The following is a 10,585-nucleotide window of genomic DNA, read 5'->3' as shown; positions in this document are numbered from 1 at the left end:
TATGACTGGGCTCCCTGACTTTTGACGGTCGTTAAACTATGCCTTTCAACATTCCAGCTCCATGTATTCTATTTGCTTGTCATTAGCGAGATTATATTTTTTACTTTTACTGATCAGAATTCGGTTGTGCCAATATGGACCAATGAGGGATGCGTACGATCACAAATTAGTTATTTCAGCCTCCATTAGCGAAGACTAGGTACTTTCATGTTCAATTTATTTTAAGTCTGCGGTGATTACTTTTCATGCTTTAATGTAAATTTAGAATCGTGTCATATATCGACTTGCCTAAAAACCTGCGCTATAAAAGTCATTTTAAAAAAGATATTTGATATATATCCAGCATACCTAAGCGATCGAAAGGACGTTTGGTCACAGCTGCGAACAAAAGTTTCCCATTTGCGGAACTGTGCGCGAAACGTGCCATCGGTAAGTTTCATCGGGAAAATTGCATTGCGTAGGAATGTGAAACATTCGTGTCTCGAATCTCTCTAATTGAATTCCGCGGCAAGCGGGCCGTATCATTTCACTTTGCAAATTAAAACATCTAACGTCCACTCGGAAACAAAGCGATAATTACATTTATGTTATACCCTTTAAGATCATGCAGGAATATCTTGGGGACTGTTTCGGGAAAGCATATCACGGGCATATCCTGGCGTTTATCTGTCAGCTGAGACTACGCACCGACGTGTTCGATGTCGTCCATCCCGCTATCCGAGATCTTGATAGGAGTAACGAGGATAGCGAGCGAAAAAGAGACAAGAGAGATCAGTAAACGAGAAGAGAGAAAGAGAGAGAAAGAGATTCGTAGAGATCCTCGAGAAACTTTCGAACTAAATGAGCTCTGTTCAGGCGTATATTTCGCCGACGAGATTCTCCATTTTCCATTCTCGGCTACGCGATAGCAAAAGTTGAAAATGGCTGGCCATTGCGAGCATCCTGCGCGCTTTTAACCAAGCTTCGACCTTCTACTCGCTCCCACCCGCTTCTATATGTGTATATATATATATATTTTATATATACATGTATATATGTCGGATATACACATACGCGACTACCATCCCCTTCTCTCCGTATACGATACATCCGTGTTTGCGCGCGTGAGCATGAACGTGTACTCTATGTAAACGAAATATACGCAAAGTAAAAAGGCGGGCAAACTTCGCAGAAAGAGGCACCCCGACACACGCTTTTACCTACCAACTCGATGTAACCCGGTTCATTTCCCGTCCACTTTATATGCAGACGATCTTCTGTCTCTCTCCCTCTTTTTCCCTTCCTCTCTCTCGCTCCTCCCCCCCTCTCTTCCCCCTCTCCCCTTTCCTCTTGGTCTCTTTCTTCTACTGCCTATATGTATTCCCTCGTACTTGAAGCTAACTACTATACGCGAGAGGTGAGCTAGCGTCATCTTCGCCCTTCTTGCCCCTTACTACGGAACTCCCGTTCCTTTGTTTAATCTCGCGCTCAAATCTCTACAAGAACGTTAGAGACTTCTTCCTGACGCTTCCACTCTGTTTAGTCATTACAATGCTGTTATTATTGCGATCTGCAGGTATTTTAAACGCGTCTAGATCGCCCAGTGCAACTATTACATACTACTATTACATACTACATCCGTTTTTTCTCTTTATTTTTTTCTTTTCTTTCCTATTACGTGACATATTACGTTGGTCCGATACGTATCTTTATTTTGCGTGTAGACGGCCTCCCTCTCTCTTTTTTTTTTCCTTTCGCAGCCCCTTCTTATACGATTTGCATACTTCCCCATCTTACGATAATTCGTGAGCAAGATAACTAAGATAAGACATGTCGCATTTTCCTATTCCTGTCTCTAACTCGAGTCACCAAGACTTAATTCTATTGTTTATTGTTGCACTCTGTTTGTGCATGAAGGACACAAAACTTCTAAAAATATTTTTTGTTTGTAATCAACAGATTCTAACATAAATTAATGTCACCTCATATTTATATTTTACTTATCTTGACAGTTAATTATTTTAATGAGACTATTATACGCTACTTGTGTGTTATATCAGTTATACGTGTTTTAATGATAGGACAGCAGTTTTGATTAAGAGTGATATATGGTGTGCACGTTAATGTATCAAGTGTAATACATTAACGCATGTTAATAAAAAATATAATAACGTTGAAATATAAAAACGTTAAAGTATTAAATATAATATAACTTTTTAAGCAAACGTATAAATTATATGTACAAACATCAATAATAATTTGCAAGAACAATGGAAATTGATTCAAATTTGAACTAGTTTTACATTTACTTTTCTTTAGAAATAGAAATGTGAATAGAAAAAAAGGGTAAGGAAATGTGTGATGGACCATTTTTCGGAAAGCCCACCATGTTGCATGCCAGCAGCCGAGTACCATCACACCCGACTACGCTCGAGTTTCTTAATGTAATTTTTCTTTTTTGCCTCCATTCGCTTTACGAGCGAAACTTTTACCTTCTCTTTTCCGGAGCCGCGTCCTTCCTATCTTACTCGTGCCTTCTACATCGCCCCCCACTTTTCCAATGTCGTTCTTCTCTCTGTATCACTCTATGGCCGATCTTGAAACATATCGTTTCTCTCGTTTCTTCTTTCTTTTCCCTTTCTCCCACATTTTTTTAGGCGTTCGAGCGGTCGTTTGCACGAGTTTGCAAACTTTCATGATTTCATGTTGCGTCAAGCGTCGTTTCCATCCTCCCTTTATGCTTTGCTTGCCCCTCTTTCTTGTCTCAACGTTTCGTTTGAGAGATGAAATCCTTGATATCGTTATGTGTCTCATTTACAGGTTAAAAGATTGCAACCGAGCTAAGTCATGCTTAATAATTCATGAATGCACCATGCTGCTGTATTGTTCATTGACGTGTAACACTGAAACTTGTCGGAGATGTTTCTATTATTTAATAACAAATTTACTAATATCAAACTGCACGAAAAGTACATTTTGCTTACCATTATTATTATTGACGAAGATAATGTAATTATATTAATTTTTTTATGAAATCAATTGGTTACTTAAAATATAAGTAACTAGTTCATTAACTCTACTATTACTCACTTAATTTTCTTAATGTAATTAAGCGCGTAAAATGTTACATTATATCTCAATTTTCATTGTTCTTTTTAATCATTTACAATTAAATAAAATTTAATAATATTCTATATGTCCTTTAGATAAAGATAAATGTAACAAATATTTTTTAATTGTGAAACAATTTGCATTATAAAAATGTGTATAATATAAATATACACTATAAATAGCATTTATACATTTAGCGAATCCTGGATATCCCACGTGAGTAATGAAGGATTAAATTAATTAATATATTAGAGTTGTTACGCATATATCTTATTGCATGTATCATATATTATTGCATATATCTATCGAAATTTTATCGAACTGATTGCGAATATACAAAAATGTTAATTTGTTTTAATTTTCCTTCTAAATCGTCTAAGATTTTTGTTATCAAACTAGCAGAAACGTCAGAAACTGGTTTCTATATTTATCGGTTTGATCTGGAGATTTTACGAGCGAGGAACTGCTATAAATACTGTATTAATACACGGTTCATTAGATGACGTCATTTTACGATGTATACTGCTATTTTAGTAAGCAATAACTGAAAGATGCATGCTGTCTTTTAACGATAGCGGAACTTTTTAGTCGAATGTAACACATACTGTTTTTTATACATATAGTTTTAAAGAAATAAATTATGTCACTTTTACTTTTAGCAACATTAAATTATATCTAATAAGTGTTTCTAGCATTTCTCAATTGACATTTTTCAAATAAGGCAACCACTTTTTGATCCTATTTGTTATGATAACGAAAATTTTTTTATATCATTGTTGAACTATGATATTATTTAAATAGGATATTTATGAAAAATACATTAATAAAAATTAAATTAATCTCGGTACAATTTAATGTATTATAAAAAATTTTTGTAATCTCAAATATTGTATTTACACGTAGATTCGATTATAAGAAATTTATTTGCCATAACTGCGTAACAATACTCCATAAATAAATAAAAATTACTTACTGCTCACTTCTAAAAATAATCAAATTATTCTTTTTAATGAGGTTTGACCTATACTTACATTGGCAAGGACATATTCCGACAGGGTAATCATATCCGTCAATAAAGACTGCAAAGTGCTATGCTTATAATGCTAATTCTTCCGTTGGATTTTCACCTTGAATACTTCCACTTCTACTCATCGTTTACCTCCACCATTGCGCGGCAAATGGTCGGAATAAATGTTCCGGCAAAGATGGTTAAACCATGTCTCATATAAACGTTTAATCACCTTCTCTCGGTCAGATATACGCACTTCATAACTATAACGCTTTTTTCAGTAATAAGCTTCTAAATTTTATTTTCTCTTATTTCGTTGATCCGAGCAGCCAGATTCATCGAAGACTCGTGGTCATGTCAAAGTTAATTTCTGCGAGGGATTTTTCCCGAATGGTCCAACGAATTACAACGACCCTTCATACTTTTTTTCGCACCCAAGCCTTCCTGAGCGATTGAGTTAAGTGCCGCGAACAAAGATAACCAGAGGGGTTTGGGAGGTCTATGAGGGGTGAGATATTTCGAGGATCCTGATGTAATCTTTATTATTATGAGAATCCAATATTCGAGCCACGATTCGTGGGATATAGCCGCTCCCTAAGTTGGAACGCCCTCTTGGTCGCGTGTGCTAATTGCTGAAATGTTATTTACGATTCCAGCCGTCGCAACGCTCGACTGGCGCACACGTTTCTAGAATGAGAATGCGGTTAACCAATCTTTAGACGTCGAACACGGTTTATGACGCTTCCACTTGAAATCGCGAGACTTCGATCGGATAAATATGCCCTACACAGACGTGCAATAAATTCGCTTTGATGCACTGTTAAATCTATAGTGTCAAATTTAACCTAACGTGAGTCGCCATTGCTCCTACTAAATATATCATTATTTATTATCAAAACGATAGTTAAATTTGACTCTATATCGTGTCAATTTGACACTATACCGTATCAAATTGATACTGTATAGTCAAATATAACTATTGTTTTAGTATAAAATAACGATATGATTGAGTAGGAGCAGTGGTGACTCACGTTAAGTTAAATTTGACACTATACATTTAACAGTGTGTAATTTCTATAATATAATTTCGCTTAGTATTATTTCGACGAGGAAATTTATCAAGATGTACGTGTGTATGTGTTAAATTGTTAAATCCGATTTTTCGAAACGTTATCAATGTAAAAAGGTCATTCAGTCTAAACTAGGTTCGATAATTATGTAGTCTAATATTTATAGGATAATTACAAAATGATACCGTTTGATTGTGTTTTAGTAGTATCTAAAATTAAAAGATCTTTAAATCTATCGTGCGAATAATGAAGTTTATCTTGCATTTATATTGTGCAGATTTAGTATTAACGAATTCTATTTCATTGATCTAAATTATTTTTTATAATGATTATGTTCACTTTTCTTGAATTAAATAGAAAAATCGAAAAATTTCTCATAACGAATAAAACAAAGCCTATACGAAATTTCCGTTTAGTTTCACATGGCTTCAAACGTTAATTACTAACTATTCTTTACGATGCTGAACACGGTGGCGTTAGTAAAGTCGCACGTTTCTGGAATGGGAATGCGGTTCGCTGGTTACCCGGGCGACGAACACGGTTTATTACGTTTGCATGCGAAATTGTGCATTCTCCGCAGTTCTGAGTCCAGCAATTGGTACTCCAGTTGCGAGTAACAGTTATAACGTCGTTTCGCTGACGTTCGAATGGCGATATATTCCAAATATGACGACGAAACGATCTAATAATATTTTCATTTTTATAATCTTAACTACGCACGGATTACTGATGGACTATAATTTATTTTATAATACAAATCAAGACACATATTTAATATTACGGCACAAATAATATCTATAGAAACGAAGATATTACTATGATAGAAGATTTATCTCAAAATTCAAATTCTTGTAGCAAAATGCAAAAAATTTTATTTTATTTCATTTTTTTTTTTGCTAAATAAAATACATTCTAAGTAAAAGTAAATCATATTAGAAAATTACAGGCTAAATTGTATACGAAAGGCTGGTAATGGCGCTTGAAAGAAGACAGATAATGACAGGTAAGTATTTTGCACAACAGGTATTATAAGCATCTACTACATTATACTGCTCCTAATTGTACTTACTGCGTAGTAAAAAAAATTATACGAAAACCAATTGTTTCTTCGAAGAAATTTTCCCTTTGAAGAAATTTTTTTCTCGTTACTATATTGGCAGATCCGGAATACTAAATACAGAATACAATGTTTTTAGTACAGATTATTTTTGCCACGATAGTACATCATTTATTAATAATAATATTATTATTAATTAATAATGATAAATAATATACTGATTAATAATTATATACTTGAAATTTATGAATCGACACTTTAGGCTATCTTTTGCTTTTGTTTAAACTATTTTGCACAAGACAATGCTTCTTTAGTTGTATTATTCTACAGTCAATAAATATAAGGTAACTCCGGTATATACGCCGCATCTATCAAAAACTTAATTTATTAAGTATTATTTATTATGTTTATAGTAAACGAACTATATCAGTAAAAACTTTGTACTATCTACTACTATGAAAAAAATATTAGAAATCCGAAATATTTATTTTTCATATTAAAAAATAAACTTTTTGAAACCTCTTGTATTTTTGCCGCATATCTCATAGGGGTGGAATATATGGTTACTCATAGGGAGAAAGGGGGTATGTACGGCTCATGAAAAATTTACAAATAATGCAAACATGCTTAATAATACAAACATGCTTTATTATTTCACTACACGTATGTATCACGAAATAACCACTAAGTCTTTTACACGTCCTACATTAATCATTTTATGTAGATTATAACTTATAATGGCGTTACTTATTACAGTGACAAATCGATTCAACTCACAATAAATTCATTAATATTAACAATAAGAAGCTGAAATCATAACACAATACTAATATAACATAAAGGCATGTAACAGAGTAGTTACGAGAAAATTACCCTCACTCCTTCTATTTTTTCTGACTTCTGCGGCGTAAATCCCAGCGCGGCGTATTTGCCGGAGTTACCCTAAATAAATATCAATATTTACCATTGGAGCACTTATATCTGTGCATTTTTCGTGATTGTATGAGTATTATTTATAATAATAATGTTGTAATAACCTAATATACGAGTAACTTGAAAAAAACAGACTATTGTATATATATTAATTAGAATTGTATGTGAGATAAAAGCTAGCATCGAACATTCTTCCTATTTACGTCATCTAAATGTGTCACCAAAGATCAGCATGCGGGTATCTTCAAACGATTTATAACACTTTATATGTCGAGTTATAATCACGTAAGAAGCTTATTCTGCGACTTGAACATCCATTAAATTGTAGCTTTAAAAAGAAAGAGAACAGATAGTTAAATGCTCGACGGTTGAAGCGATAATATTTACGGCACTTGTGCGAGTGACAAAAGTGGCGGATCATCAATCCATTCACACGTCGGTAATCGTGCAAGTCCGGCGGGTCACAAATTACCCATCATTGCCAAAATGCCAGTCGCGATAAGGATCGACGTGAAAAATTACAAATGCGAGAGTTAACATGATCGTAAATGTGAATAACCTCGTAAAAGGCGTTGTTAGAAGAGATTTATTGAGATATTCACGGACTTCGTCGCACGTAAATCTTCAAATTATAAATTACGTAAGTAATATCCCGTCACACACAGGTTAAAATCTCGATGTCGGCTTCGATATTAGCTTCACAATTAGATGTAGCATTAATTCGCATATAACAGAGATATTAATACCTGTACATATAACATTCGGTTCATACGATTGTGAACCACAATACGTTGTATATTTTCGATTTTTTTTTTTAAATATCTAAATGCAAATGAAATGTGACGTAAAATATTGCAGGACCAAGCTATGATGAACGTTCGGGGTATGACAGCTAAATGTAGATTAACCCGACGGCAGTTATGAAAAGTATGATTTTTGTAATCGACTGAATATAATGCGATTAGATAAAATAAATTTACTGTCAAAACACAAAGCACGAGCTCATTGTCAGTCGCATGTACTTTAAGTGTTACCGGTTCGTAATGGCGATCTCACCGCTTAAACAAATGCTAAGTTATGTGGTGGAATCTGCGTAATGGGAACAACGTCGAGCACGCGAAAAGGCCGTTTCCATTGTTTGCTTAATGTAATATGTATTTATTGTTAAGCAGATAGACTTAACTGATTTATACCGTGACACACACGTTACAGTCACGCGCACTCACGGAATAGATTGCATCAAGTGATCGTGTTGATATGCATTTTTCCCATCATAACGTTTGCATTTCGTTGAATTTTCCACTTATTTAACATTTCATAGTTTAGCATCCGTTACATGTTACACCGATCCGCGGTCGCTCATCCAGTTAATTGAAACAGCACGGAGAAAAAAAGGAAAAAGTAAACGCCGCAGATCGCATGCGAGAAAACTATTAATAAAATGTACAATCTCTTAAGATCCTTATCGTAACATACTTCCCACCGTGAATTTACTAGCGCTTTATTGAAAGAGTAACATATTTATATAGGAGTGATGATACTCATATCACTGTTAAATCTATAGTGTCAAATTTAACCTAATGAGTCGCCATTGTTCCTACTAAATATATCATTATTTTTTATCAAAACGATAGTTAAATCTGACTCTATATTATGTCAATTTGACACTATATAGTATCAAATTGACATTGTATAGTGTTAAATATAACCATTATTTTAATATAAAATAACGATATGATTGAGTAGGAGCAGTGGCGACTCACGTTAAGTTAAATTTGACACTATAGATTTAACAGTGTATTATAATATAATACACTGTTAAATGAAAAGAATGCGATTATTATATTCAATGCCAAATATACAATTTAGAAACAAGGATTCCAAATAACAATAACTTTACCGTACCATAACGTCCAATAATTATACTACAGGAAATGTTTATACATATTATATTATAATATGTATAAACATTTCCTGTAGTATAATTATTGGAAGTTATGGTACGGTAAAGTTATTGTTATTTGGAATCCTTGTTTCTAAATTGTATATTTGGCATTGAATATAATAATCGCATTCTTTTCTGTCTGCGCATTTAACGTGTTGGAATAAATTAATGTATTAATATTTTTCTACAAAATTAGCATATCATTATTTTGCTACTTTCACGCGGAAATAACAAATTATTGTTAATTATTAATTGTATGATCAGAGTGAAAACAGATATAGTAAATCATACGAGATACTGAATAAAAGATAAATTTGTTTGCCGCTGTTTTAGCGATCTATCTAATTTCAGAGTTATGTAATTCTATCTGTATAGTTGTATGCTGCGGACCACAATCAATAAGTTAATAAATTCATTTTTAGCGTCACTTAACGTTTCTTCCAAGAATGAAGATCATAAAAAATATTTGGCAACGTGAGGTAATGAATCGAGAGAATCGTGGCGCGACTTTTTCTACCAACGGAATACGCCCACCTAATTTTGCCAGATCCTGAATTGTCGAATCTTTCCCTTTTCCTCTCTCTCTCTCTCTCCTCCCCTCTCTCTCCCTCTCTCATCTTCCCTCATCTCTCTTTTGCTTTCTTGCTCTCTGGCTATCCCATATTCTCTTTACCGTTCATCCGTAAAGGACTCCAAACGATTTTAGCGAAATTGCCGCTGACCAAAAAGTATTTGCCTCCATGATGCCCACAGTGCTCCCAACCCGTCCGTGTGTTTTGATTTGAGTTGCACCGACGGTTTCCTTCTAACCGCTAACCGTAGAAGTCAAAGTTCTCAGTATTCTAAGAGTGATCTGCCGATCAGAAAAAGATGTATTGAAGCGTCTTTCCATTTAAATATATAGTACGCGTAAACAAGTAATTGTTGCACTCAGTATAATTATAAACAAATGTATAATACACAAAGGAAACGTTTGATTGCGCTATAAAATTGATATGTATATTCATTTACATATAAAATAATACGTTTCTCTGATATCTCAAAATTTATTAGCACAGGGTACTCGTTCGATGTGATCTCTGATTACTGCTACAATTTATAATATGATCGAGGAAGCGTTCAATAAAATCGACGTGATGTATCGGCAACGCATATCCATGACGATCCGATAAGAGATTTTCGTTTGTGATATCGAAAAATCGACGAAGGAACGCGCCAACGATTCGAAAGTATGCTATAATATCGAGTTGACAGCTTCCCAAGGCCCAATGGATTGGGTTTAAGCTTGCACGAATGGCTGAGCTCTCTTCCTCCGACTAGTAGCAATGGGGAGCTATCGCCCCAATCGAAAACCGTAGGGACCATCATTCTAACTCAACGTAGATGCTGCGCGCGTGAACGCGCGCGCTAAGATGGCCGTTCACGACGCGCGCGCGTGTATTCATGGATCTACATATATGAGGACGCGAGGCTGCGAGACG

The sequence above is a fragment of the Mycetomoellerius zeteki genome, unplaced genomic scaffold (genome assembly GCF_001594055.1).
Source record: "Mycetomoellerius zeteki isolate Tzet28-1 unplaced genomic scaffold, Tzet1.0 scaffold243, whole genome shotgun sequence".
NCBI classification, from domain to species: Eukaryota; Metazoa; Arthropoda; class Insecta; order Hymenoptera; family Formicidae; genus Mycetomoellerius; species Mycetomoellerius zeteki.
This window is presented reverse-complemented; position numbering follows the sequence as displayed.